The following is a 13,817-nucleotide window of genomic DNA, read 5'->3' on the forward strand; positions in this document are numbered from 1 at the left end:
GTGCAATGGAAAGACACAAGACTCGGATTCAAAAGAGCGGCGTTGCAAATCCCCCGCCGCGCGGGATTAGCCGAGCGGCCAAGGGCGCTGCAGTCATAGACTGTGCAGCTGGTCCCGGCGGAGGTTCGAGTCCTCCCTCGGGCATGGGTGTGTGTGTTTGCCCTTAGGATAATTTGGTTAAGTAGTGTGTAAGCTTAGGGACTGATAACCTTAACAGTTAAGTCCCATAAGATTTCACACACATTTGAACACAAATCCCCGTCCAGCTATCCAGATATAGTATCACCACGGCTTCCCTGAATCACTTTAGGCAAATTCCGGAATGGTTTGCCTTAAACAGGACACCGATGATTTCCTTACCCATTCTACCTGAATCCCCAACTTGTGCGCCCTCTCTATCGACCTCGTCGTCGACGGAATGTTATATCCTAATCTTCTCTCCTTCATCGCTGTAGCGATCCTCAATATTTGGAGCACACTACGTGAATTCATGAATTTCCTCTGTTCGAACTTAAAACACGCTTTTGCAAATTTTTCTTGAAGTACACAGTTTCATTTGTTCCGTTGTTGATACAGAATTGTTTAATATATTCTAATTTCGAATATAATAAATTTCCTCGAGAGAGGAAATATTCTATCCGCAATTCAACACGAACTTAAAACGCATCGCCTGCCCTTTTCACGCACTATATCCTGTAGACAATGGATGAAGGGCAACAGGCGGATTCCATACTCCTAGATTTACGGAAAGCGTTTGATAGAGTGCCACGATACTAACTGTTAAAAAGGTCCGATAGTGCGGAGGAGATTCTCAGATATAAGAGTGGCCTGAAAACATTTTGAGTAACAGAACCCAGGCTGGCCGGGGTGGTCGAACGGTTCTAGGCGCTACACTCTGGAACACGCGCGACCGCTACGGTCGCAGGTTCGAATCCTGCCTCGGGCAGGTATGTGTGTGACGTCCTTAGGTTAGTTAGGTTTAAGTAGTTCTAAGTTCTAGGGGACTGATGACCTCAGAAGTTAAGTCCCGTAGTGCTCAGAGCCATTTGAACAGAACCCAGTATGTAGACTCGGACGGCGCGCGTTTATCGGAGCCCAATGTATCGTCAGGCGTGCCCCAAGTTAGTGTGACAAGACGGCTCTTGTTCTCTAGACGCAGCACGAAAGAACTATCCGAATAGTACGGAAATCTGAGGATGTAATGCACGTTTATAGACAAACAAATGACTACAATTTCAGAAAAATTTGAAGATTTATTCAAGACATAGAGCTTTACAAATTGAGCAAGCCAATAACGCGTTGGTCCACCTCTGTCGATTATTCAAGTAGTTATTCAGCCTGGCAATGACTGACAGACTTGTTGGATATCCTCCTAACGGATATCGTGCTCACTTTTGTCCAATTGCCGCGTTAAATCGTCAGAATCACGAACTGGTGACATGACAAAAACGTTCTCAATTGGAGAGAGATCCGGCGACCTTGCTGGCCAAGGTAGGGTTTGGCAAACGCGAAGCCAAGCAGTAAAAACTGGCACCGTGTGCGGGCGGGCATGTGAGCCCAGGATGGCTTGCCGTGGAGGGCCACAAAACGGGGCGTAGAGTGTAGAGTATCGCCGTCCTACCGCTGTGCTGTAAGAGAGCCGCGGATGACAACTAAAGGGGGCCTGCTAGAAATGAAATGGCCCCCCAGACCATCACTCTTGGGTTGTTGTGGTCTTCAGTGCAGAGACTGGTTTGATGCAGCTCTCCATGCTACTCTATCCTGTGCAAGGTTCTTCATCTCCCAGTACCTACTGCAACCTACATCCTTCTGAATCTGTTTAGTTATTCATTTCCTGGTGTCCCTCTACGATTTTTACCCTCCACGCTGCCCTCCAATACTAAATTAGTGATCCCTTGACGCCTCAGAATATGCCCTACCAACCGATCCCTTCTTCTAGTCAAGTTGTGCTACAAATTTCTCTTCTCTCCCGTTCTTTTCAGTACCTCCTCATTAGTTATGTAATCTACCCATCTAATCTTCAGCATTCTTCTGTAGCACCACATCTCGAAAGCTTCTATTCTCTTCTTGTCTAAACTATTTATCGTCCATGTTTCACTTCCATACATGGCTACACTGCATACAAATACTTTCAGAAACGACTTCCTGACACATAAATCTATACTCGATGTTAACAAATTTCTCTCTTTCAGAAACGCTTTCCTTGTCATTACCAATCTACATTTTATATCCTCTCAACTTCGACCATCATCAGTTATTTTGCTACCCAAATAGCAAAACTCATTTATTACTCTAGGCGTCTCATTTCCTAATCTAATTCCTGCAGCATCACCCGATTTAATTCGACTACATTCCATTATTCTCGTTTTGCTTTTGTTGATGTTCATCTTATACCCTCCTTTCAAGGCTGCTCTTCCAAGTCCTTTGCTGTCTCTGACCGTATTACAATGTCATCGGCAAACCTCAAAGTTTTTATTTCTTCTCCATGGATCTTAATTCCTACTCCGAATTTTTCTTTTCTTTCCTTTACTGCTTGCTCAATATACAGATTGAATAACATCGGGGAGAGGCTACAACCCTGTCTCACTCCCTTCCCAACCGCTGTTTCCCTTTCATGCCCCTCGACTCTTGTAACTGCCATCTGGTTTCTGTACAAATTGTAAATAGCATTTCGCTACCTGTATTTTACCCCTGCAACCTTCAGAATTTGAAAGAGAGTATTCCAGTCAACATTGTCAAAAGCTTTCGGGCCGTATCGCGGGCGACACTCAGGTTGCATACCACTGCTGTCCGGTGCGTCTCCAGCCACGTCTTTGTTGATCATCGGGGCTCAGTTCGAAACGGACTCATCACTGAAGACAGTTCTATTCCAGTCAACAAGATTCAGGGCGGAAGACGTGTGTAGAGACGCCCTTGACAGCGGTGGGATATCAACCTAGCTGTCGCCCACCATACGGGCCGACACCCAGGAGCTATGATCTGGAGTCTCATTTCTTTTCGTAGCAGGACACCTTTGGTTCTCATTCGCGGCACCCGTAGCACAGCGTTACGACGAAAATATTCTCCGCTCCCTTTTGTTGCCCTTCGTGGCAAGCCATCCTCGGCTTACATTTCATCGAGATAATGCCCGCCCGCACACGGCGACAATTTCTGCTGCTTGTCTTCGAGCTTGCCAAACCCTACCTTGCCCAGCAATGTCACCGATCTCTCCCCAATTTAGAAAGTTTGGATCATATCACCAGCTCGTGATTCTGAAGACCAAGAGCGCCAATTGGACAGAATTGGGCACAATATCCCTCAGGATGACATCCAACAACTGTGTTAATCAATGCCAGAGCGAATAACTGCTTGTGTAAGGGCCAGAGGTGGACCAACGCGTTATTGACTCGCTCAATTTGTGCAGCTCTTTCTCTCGAATAAATCATCGAATTTTTCTGAAACTGTAATCATTTGTTTCTCCATACATGTGCATCACATCTACCGATTTCCGTCTCATTCGGATACTTCCTTCATGGCGTGTCTTCTTCTCCTTCTTCTTATTAGAGTGCACATCAACGATATGACGGATAGTATGAGCAGCAGTCTGAAACTGTTTGCTGCTGAGGGTTTAGTGTACGGGAAAGTGTCGTCTGCAAGTACCTGCAGGAAGATAAATGACGACTTGGATATAATTTCTATTAGATATGATGAATGGCATCTTGCTCTAAGTGTGAAAAAATTTAGGTTAGTAAAGATGGCTAGGAAATACAATCCTGTAATATTCGAATACAGCATTAGTGGCGTGTTACTTGACACATTCACGTCGATTAAATATTTAGGAGTAACGCTGCAAAGTGATGTGAAATGGAATGAGTTCGTAAGGTTTGTCGTAGGGAAGGCGAATGGCCGACTTGGGTTTATTCGGAGAATTGTAGGAAAGTTTAGCCCTTCTGTAAAGGAGACCGCGTACAGAACATTTGCGCGATTCATTCTTGAGTACTCTAAGAGTGTTTGGGATACCAAGAAGGTCAAATGGCTCTGAGCACTATGGGACTTAACTTCTGAGGTCATCAGTCCCCTAGAACTTAGAACTACTTAAACCTAACTAACCTAAGGACATCACACACATCCATGCCCGAGGCAGGATTCGAACCTGCGACCGTAGCGGTCGCGCGGCTCCAGACTGTAACACCTAGAACCGCTCGGCCACTCCGGCCGGCAACAAGAAGGTCAGATTAAAGGAATACATAGAAGAGGAAATTCAGAAGCATGCTGCTAGACTTGTTACCAGAAGTTTCGATCAGCAATCGAGTATTATGGATATGCTACCTGAACTCAAATAGAAATCACTGGATAGAAAAAGAAGCCCTTTTCGTCACACACTACCGAGAATGATTAGAGAATAGGATTTTGCGAAAGACTGTAGAACGATCTTACTGCAACCAACATAAATCCCGCTTTAGGACCACGAAGATAAGATACAAGAATTTAGGGCTCGCGCGAAGGCATATAGATAGTCGTTATTCCCTCGTTCCATTTGCGAGTGGAACAGGAAAGGAAATGACTAACAGTGGTACAAGGTACCCTCAACCATGCTCCGTATGATGGCCTGCGGGGTATGAATGTAGATGTAGATGCTCCTGGAACGCATCGTAGTTTTTATTTATTTATTTAGCATATGATAACATAACAATCACAATAACACATAAAATACAGTACCACAGACACATTGAAATACAGTTTAGACCTTTATATCTAAGCCATTGATCCAGTCCACCACTTAGGAAGTAACCAGGTTCGAATTCACTACATTCCCAGGAAAGGCACGGAGGGGGCAGTCCACTGCGATATGCTTCATTGTTTGTGGAACGTCAGCACAGTCACAGTTCCAAACACGAACAATAGGCCCACAACTAACTATATGCCAATTAAACATCGAAGGCATCAGTAGAGCCAAGAGTGATTACCTCACTAAGATCTTAGAGGAACACAAAATGGGCGTTCTAGTACTGCAAGAAACACACACTGGAAGCGACGAACAGCTGTTAGCTCGAGGTAGAATTCCTGGGTATAAAATATTGGCAACACGTCGTAGTTATGTTTCCCACAGACACTTCTCCAGGGACCCAGCCTCGTGGCAGTGTTCTGCGCAGTACGCGGAACTTGTGACGTTTTCAGCCTGTGAGGCTGTCTCATCATTTTGTGTCGTCAGCGGTTACTCAATGCCACAACTAGTCGGTCCATTAAGCATTACGCCCTTGAAAACTACCTACCGTAGTCGTGTGTTGTCCGTGACTGTAGTTTATAGGATACGGATATTTTTTCTAGTTACAAGTTGTCACGAAAACATTTCCAGCGGTTCAGGAAAATAGTAGCTTTATTACAATTCCAGTCTTGGACCAGCATGTTTATTTGTAATCAGGTTATTAGTTTCAGTCGGAAATGACCATCTTCGGACCTAGGAAATATAATCACTTAGAGGCAGCATAATTTACTGAACAGTCCTAACTATAAGAATGTAAAGCCTAATTTACAAAACACACATAACTATACGAATGTAAAGCAGAAAACATCTACAAAAGAACTGTACAACAGATCCCTACCTGAGTGAACACGTGTTTCATTACACATATCACGGTTTTACATGTGATGGCACAGTCAAAATCATTAGTCATATTGGCTTCGTCAAACAAATAAAATTATGATATGTAAATTCAAGTGTACATACTGCACATGAAGAAAACTTAGTTATACTGACGTACTGAGTTTGTCTTCATGTTTGTACGCTTGAATGGTGCTATTTACATGCTATAATTTTGTTTGACGAAGCCGAAATGGCCAATGATTTCTACTGCGCCATCATATGTGTAGTGTTGACAGATTGCCAACACTACGCACATTATTTAAGGGAGGCGGCCATTAAGCAAGCAGGCGGACTTGATGGTCTGAAACAGGATACTTATGAATGCTATAAAGAAAAGTACGTAGCTGCTGGAATACTTAACTTTAATCCACCATTTGTATACAGCGTTCTTGATGAGACATTTCATACGATAACTATCAAACTATCAATTGCTATGTAAGGCTAATGGCACCTTGCTAGGTCGTAGCCATGGACTTAGCTGAAGGCTATTCTAACTATCTGCTCGGCTAACGAGCGATGCTTCGTCAGTGTAGTCGCTAGCAAAGTCGTCCGTACAACTGGGGCGAGTGCTAGTCCGTATCTCGAGACCTGCCTTGTGGTGGCGCTCGGTCTGCGATCACACAGTGGCGACATGCGGGTCCGACATGTACTAATGGACCGCGGCCGATTTAAAGCTACCACCTAGCAAGTGTGGTGTCTGGCGGTGACACCACATTCCTCCCCCGCAAATCGGCGAACGGTCGTGTTATAAGGCTTCCGCCCGCCGTGGGGAGGACCCCATGTTGACGTATGCGATGAGGTGGGGAGCCTAACAACAGGCGAGGCTGTGCCACCCGCACCCGGCCATTCGGTCCGAGGTGATCTAGGAAACGCCTGAAAACCTAGTCCAGGGTGCACGACAACATGCGGTGTATGCGCCCGTAAAGAGACAGGAGGTGCCGAAGGGTCGACCTCCATTGCGTCGGGGTACCCGACGCGCGATGACGCTATGTGGTCCGGAGCGGGCAAGAGTTCCATGGCGGAGGACAGCTGGTCACGGGAAGCGATCGGCGGCGCGTGACCCAGGGATGTGTGTGGCGGCCGCAGCGAAGCGTCGAATGCGGGCGGCGCCGGCTGGAGGACAGGCGGCGGCGGCGGCGGCGGCGGAGGCTGCGGCGGCGCGTCGCCATGGGGCAAAATGGAAGGCATGGTCGGTAACACCTGGGGATGAGGCAAGCCAGTACATAGGTCCCCAGGGCGCTGACCGGACGGCACCGTCGCTGAAAGCAGACGGGGAGCGGCAGAACTCGTGCGACGACAGAGGCGCAGCTGATTGAGATGCCGACGCACCTCAACAGAGGCCCCCAAAACCAAATACATCGCGCGGCCGAGGCAGCGAAGAATGCGCCCTGCGAGCCAACGCCGTGAACCTCGATAGTTGCGATAGTATACAACGTCGCCTGGAGCAAAAGCAGAAGTCTGCCGCTGCACAGGAACCTGATGCGGCGGGTGCAGCAAAGACATCAAGGTTCGATGAGGACGACCATGGAGCAACTCAGCCGGCGAGCGACCATCTCGGGGCTGAGAGCGATACGATGACAAAAAGAGCAACAACACGTCCTCCCGAGAATGCGACTCTTTCAACTTCAACTTCTGTGACTTGAAAGTCCGGACCAATCGTTCAGCGGCACCGTTTGACTGAGGCGAAAACGGCGCGGATGTCAGATGTTGAATACCATTGGCCTGGCAGAATGACTGAAATTCTGCGGACATGAATTGTGGGCCATTGTCGGAAACAATAGTGTGTGGAAGACCTTCAATGCAAAAGATAGCAGACAACGCTTGGATGGTGGCAGTTGACGTCGTGGAAGACATCCGGACAACAAAAGGAAAATTACTGAAGGCATCTACCAGAACCAACCATCGAGCATTCCAGAATGGACCAGCAAAATCGATGTGCAAGCGTTGCCAAGGGGAAGTGGCTTTTGGCCATGCAAAGACTTTCCGCGGTGGTGCGGATTGTTGTTCGGCACACGCCATGCAAGAAGAACACATATTCGTAATCGCAGCATCGATTCCGAACCAAGTACAGTGCTGACGAGCAAGTTGTTTCGTTTGCACTATACCCCAATGTCCTTGGTGAAGAAGCCGTAAAACAGAGGACTGTAACGAACGTGGGACCACGACTCTGGACTGATCATTATCAGAACGCAACAACAAAACACCACGTCGAACAAAAAGTCTCTCCTTGTGAGCAAAAAATCGGCGAACCAACGGATCCTCGATCCGAGACTTTGACAAACGCCATTGCGTAGCAACAAAACGCAAAACGGTAGCAAGGACAGGGTCAGCAGCTGTGGCTGTAGCTACCCGACGAAAATCAATCGGAAACGATTCGACCACTTCATCGGTTTCCGCATCAAGGAACATGCAAGCAAGTTCAGAAGAATCGAATGCTTTATCCTCAGCAACAGGCAAACGGGACAACGCATCGGTGTTTCCATGCTTAGCAGTGGACCGATACAAGATATCGTAGCGGCACTGCGAGAGGAAAATAGACCAGCGAATGAATTTCTGCGCTGTACGCGGAGGTACAGGCTTGTTCGGATGAAAAAGCGACGTCAAAGGTTTGTGGTCTGTGATGATGGTAAAGTGACGACCATACAAGAAATCATGGAACTTAGTAAGACCAAACACGAGAGCCAAAGCTTCTTTCTCTATCTGTGAATAATTTCTTTGCGCAGACAAGAGCAATTTTGACGCAAAGGCAATAGGGCGATCATGCGACCCATCTTTGTGCGCAAGCACAGCACCGATCCCGAAATCCGATGCATCTACCATCAACAAAAGGGGTTTCTGGGGATCAAATGGCGTAAGGCAAGTATTTGAAAGCAACGCCGATGTCAACTGGCGAAAGGCGCGTTCGCATTCCGTCGTCCAGACGAACGGAACACCTGTAAGGCGTAAGCGATGAAGCGGAGCTGAAATGGAAGAGGCATTGCACACATTCACTCACACCTTGTGATTCTAAATCGTGTAATGTTCTGGCGACCTCATCACGCAATGCGTGAGGAACATTGCGCGCTCTGAAAAATTTCGGTTGCGCATTGACTTTCAGTTCCAAATGTGCTTCATAGTTCTTAGCGCAACCTAAGCCCGGTGCAAAAATGTCTGCAAATTCTTCACATAGCCGAGAAACACTGTCTGAAGGCACAGTCTGATTCACTGATAGGACCTGATTTACTATAGACATGTTAAACAACTGAAATAAATCGAAACCAAACAAGTTCACTGCAGAAGAAGAACGAAGGACGTAAAATGACACAAGTTTTGTTTGTCCCTTATATGTTGCAAGAAGGCTGCACTGTCCTAACACAGGGATATTCTGACCTGAATAACCATTTTGCGGCACGCAACGGAGGTTTGCCCAGTTGTTTGTACATGCCGTGATTGAGCAATGAAACTGCAGCTCCGGTATTGAGCTAGAATGGTATGACCTTGCCATTAAAGTCCAAATCTACAAAAAGTTTATTGTCCTGCTGACGACAAGAGCGACTGTCTCATACAATTTGAACAGACACTAGTACAGAATCACTTGTTAATTGACGTGATTTCCGGCGACGTCGATGCACAGTTTTTGTGGGACGAACACAGTCACTGTTAGAGACAGTGGCACTGGACAAAGTGGAATTAACTACATGAATGTCCATGGGTGAAGGTCCACGAGCCTGAGTGTCCTTGGTTCGATTCCGGCGCGAAGCACAGGGCCTGGAATGGTTGTGATTGTCTGACCTGAGCTTTTTCTGGCAAACACTTTGAACATGTCCTTTCGTATTACAGAAAAAGCAAATAGCTTGGCGTGACGGGCAATTTTCACGCGAATGTCTAGTAGCACACCGCGGGCATGATTTCACTGCATTTGTATGCTGGAGCAGCACACCTAGTTTAGAGGGTGGCGGCAGCTGCGCGGACGTGTGCGAGGGCAGTTTACCGGGCCGTGCAGCACGCCCGGCGGGCCGGTTAATGTTACACACGGCTGGCGAAGTTGCAAATGATTCTTGAGCAAAGTCAAGCATGTCTTGTCTATCCAATATGTCTATCACTTGTTGAAGGGAGGGATTAACGAGTTTCAAAATTTGCTCCCGTATACGAACATCAGAAACGTTCTGTGCTATTGCATCACGTACCATAGTATCTGAATAAGGGAGTCCACATTCACACTCAAAAGCACAATCCCGAGTAAGGCCTTGCAATGTTGCAACCCACTCCCGATTAGTTTGACCGGCCGTACATTTTGTACGAAAGAAAGTATACCTTTTTGCAACGACATTGACTGTTTCTTTGAAATAGGCGTCCAATGCCGACAAAATTTCATCGTAGGACAGAGTCGCTACGTCGCGTCGGGGAAATAATTTCACTATCACACGGTATGTTTGCACCCCTACACACGACAATAAATGAGGCTGCCGCTCGTTACCTTGAATTCTGTAGGCGGCGAGATGAAATCCAAACTGGCGTGACCACTCCGTCCATGTTTCCTGAGCTGGGTCGCAGGGCCTAAAAGGCGGTGCAACTGCGAATTGTGGCTGCAGTAGCGGTGAATCGGCGGCTGCCGCATCGGTTTGCAGTGCACGTTGACCCTGTACGAACTGTCCAAGGGCATCCAATAACTCCTGCGACTGCTGCTTCTGCAAGCGATAAAATTCAGACAGTACATCGGGAGATTGTGGCGAAGCCATGACACAAGTAAATCAATCAAAGAGAAAGAAGGCGGTTTGTAACATCGGCGCCATAAATTAGAGCAATACGAACGCGAAATCCTCTTTTAATCCTCGTCGTCATCTGTAGTGTTGACAGATTGCCAACACTACGCACATTATTTAAGGGAGGCGGCCATTAAGCAAGCAGGCGGACTTGATGGTCTGAAACAGGATACTTATGAATGCTATAAAGAAAAGTACGTAGCTGCTGGAATACTTAACTTTAATCCACCATTTGTATACAGCGTTCTTGATGAGACATTTCATACGATAACTATCAAACTATCAATTGCTATGTAAGGCTAATGGCGCCTTGCTAGGTCGTAGCCATGGACTTCGCTGAAGGCTATTCTAACTATCTGCTCGGCTAATGAGCGATGCTTCGTCAGTGTAGTCGCTAGCAAAGTCGTCCGTACAACTGGGGCGAGTGCTAGTCCGTATCTCGAGACCTGCCTTGTGGTGGCGCTCAGTCTGCGATCATACAGTGGCGACACGCGGGTCCGACATGTTCTAATGGACCGCGGCCGATTTAAAGCTACCACCTAGCAAGTGTGGTGTCTGGCGGTGACACCACAATATGTATTGGCGTGGTAGATGTAATGCAACATGCTTTGACTCAGGTATGGATATGTTGTACAGTTGTTTCCTGCTTTACATTTGTATAGTTAGCAGTGTTTTGTGAATTACGTTGCCTCTACGTGCTTAGTTAGTTAGTTACATGTTCCATAGACCATTTGAACGATTCTTTTGTCGAAATGATTTGAAATGAATCAGTTTATAGGATGTGTAATCGTGATTACTGTTAACATTCACATTTAATTTCCTGCACATGCAGATGCATTTAAAAACAAGTTTTTTTCTGGCTAGTAGTTTTTAAGTAGAAATTCGTCAGTAGAATAGAAGTTCTCCAGGAGAACTGATTTTAAATTAGATTTAAAACTTGCTTCGCTACCTGTCAGACATGTTATTGGACAAATGAACCAAAACTTTTATTGTTGCATATTGAACTCGTCTCTGAGCCACTGGCAGCTTTATCAATGGTTATTAAAGGTATTGTTCTCTCTATTGTTGTAGGTATATACATCACTGTTTTTCTTAGCTTGTGTTGGATTATTTATGACGAATTTCAGTACCGAAAAAATGTATTATGACAGCACTGTTAAATTGCCTAGCTCCTCATGAAATCCGTGGATGAACAGCTCACATTATTATCACTGCTCACTTTTGTGCAATCAATACTTTCTGTCTAAATGATGAGTTACCCCAGAAAATTATTCTGTACGACAGTATTCATTGTAAAAAATGCAAAATATGTCAGGAGGTTGATACGTTTATTTCCAAGATTAGCAATTATATGAAGAGCAAAAGTAGCTGAACTTAATTGTCTGAGATGTTCAAATACATGCTTCTTCCATTTCAAGTTTTTCTAGATCTAAAGATGGCCATTACCGACCGGAATTAATACCCTGATTACAAATATACATTGTGGTCCAAGACTGTAACCACAATAAAGCAAAAACGTTTGCTAGTAATATGGCATCTTCAGTCATAATACTATAATTTTTATGTTTAATTCCAACACGTTTCTGAGGTACAATTCCATTTTGAAATGCGTCATATTTAAATAGAAAAATAAACTGCTGTGACTGAAGACGCGCGACTAGCAAATATCTCACTAAATTACCGTACACTATTCTGTATTCTGCATATCACAATAACATATTTGACATTACTAAATGTTTTCCCATTTCTCTCAGAGAAATGTTGTGGGAAGAACGATGAACTACGCTTGTCTCCGAGTACACATTTCCACCTGAGAAGTCGCCGGCCGGAGTGACCGAGGGGTTCTAGGCGCTACAGTCTGGAACCGCGAGACCGCTACGGTCGCAGGTTCGAATCCTGCCTCGGGCATGGATGTGTGTGATGTCCTTAGGTTAGTTAAGTAGTTCTAAGTTCTAAGGGACTGATGACCTCAAAGTTGAGACCCATAGTGCTCAGAGCCATTTGGGCCATTTTTGAGCCACCTGAGAATGCCGGCACGGTAGCTCAGCGTCATCGGTCAGAGAGATAGCTGCTATCTGTAATAAAGAAAACTGAGTGAACGGATGAACGATAAACTTGAATGGATGTTGTGGGATGTCCGCCCCGAATAAATGCAACGAGCCTTAACGAACAAAATGAGATTTAAAAAAAGAGAGAGAATATGTGTGATATTGAACGCTCACGAGCAATTTTATTACAATTATCGTTCTTTCAATTACATATTGCAATTTCGGATGGTTCAATACTTCTGTAGGAAGATTTGTAAAAATTTAATAAACGCACAACCATCACTGTTGTCTCTCTCTGTCTTCACGTTCCAGTTTCGTATAGAAGCCGAATACACTGTCAGTGTTCATTTACAGGTTATGCAAGCGTTCTGTAGGTAACCTCTTACCTAGAAAATCTACATTTCCGTTACTCCACATTTCTTAAATTTCTGTCCCTTTCACGAGGCGCTGCTGAGGAACAATTCGCTGGCTGTTACATTCCTATAACGCTAAATATCATAAACCCGTCACTACTGGATTCAAAATTTTCTGGGAATTTTCTCGGTACCTCTTGAAAGACGAAAACTGCTCTTGCCATAGGAAACTGTAGCTTTCCTTTCGGTTATAGACACTCTTATCGTTGTTGACCTCCCAGAGCTCAGTTCATTCCTCAGCTATCGTAGCGTCTCACTTTAATTGTACTGGCGTGTGTCAGCTATGGTCAAAGTCCAGCCGCCTCGTATGATGCGATATGACTGTACCGCATTTTAAATCCCAGTAGAGTTTTCTCTCTTCTCATATCCAGAGCTAGGGTCTGAGCAGCGGTACTTCTACCTACTTTGGCATCGTACTGACATTCCTCCGACTTACGTAAGTCACATTTCAACAATTGTAAACTCGAACGTAGCTTACTGCTTGTTGTAACTTTTATATTGTTATTTCATGTGGCTCACGATTTTTTACAGTTATTTGTAGTTGAAGCGAATTCAGCGATTTAGGTAAAAGGTACTCTCAGTGTAACTATTTTAGTGAAGGTAACAACGCTGGGAGTAGGTGCAGTGTAGTGTCTTGCTATGGGTGGATAGAAAATTAGGATAGCATTATTTGCAATAATAACTAATATTTTGCATGATTTTTCTAAGTGAGGAATATTATACTATCTGAGTCTCCTTACGAAACATGAGATTCATATGCCGCCACACAAAAATTACGCCTAATTATCTTCCTTTATCACAAGGTATTTCTTACTTCGTTCTCTGTCTAATGAAGGGAGCACTCAGCCAGTTGAACAGTCGCTGCCATGATCTAAGCTACGTGCACAGTTACCTATTACCAACCGCTCTAAATATGTACTCTGCTTAAATGCATTGTGGTGCGGTACTCTGCGACGTTAAGTATGCCGTTTGCTGTGACAGCAATGGAAGT

At 45.3% G+C, this 13,817-nt stretch overlaps 1 protein-coding gene across 3 annotated transcripts in view; it reads left to right on the forward strand.

Annotated features, from left to right (window-relative positions):
- Positions 1-13,817, forward strand: part of LOC126471452 (uncharacterized) — a 413,388-nt gene that overhangs the window by 160,194 nt on the left and 239,377 nt on the right. Inside the window, exon 1 of one of the 3 annotated variants that reach the window (XM_050099640.1) lies at positions 13,145-13,262. The exons of the other annotated variants lie outside the window; for them this stretch is intronic. The gene's annotated coding sequence lies outside the window, so the exon portion shown is untranslated. Of the gene's footprint in view, positions 1-13,144; positions 13,263-13,817 lie in introns of those variants that run through there. 3 annotated transcript variants of the gene reach the window in all.

This window comes from Schistocerca serialis, chromosome 3 (assembly GCF_023864345.2).
Source record: "Schistocerca serialis cubense isolate TAMUIC-IGC-003099 chromosome 3, iqSchSeri2.2, whole genome shotgun sequence".
In the NCBI taxonomy this organism is placed as follows: Eukaryota; Metazoa; Arthropoda; class Insecta; order Orthoptera; family Acrididae; genus Schistocerca; species Schistocerca serialis.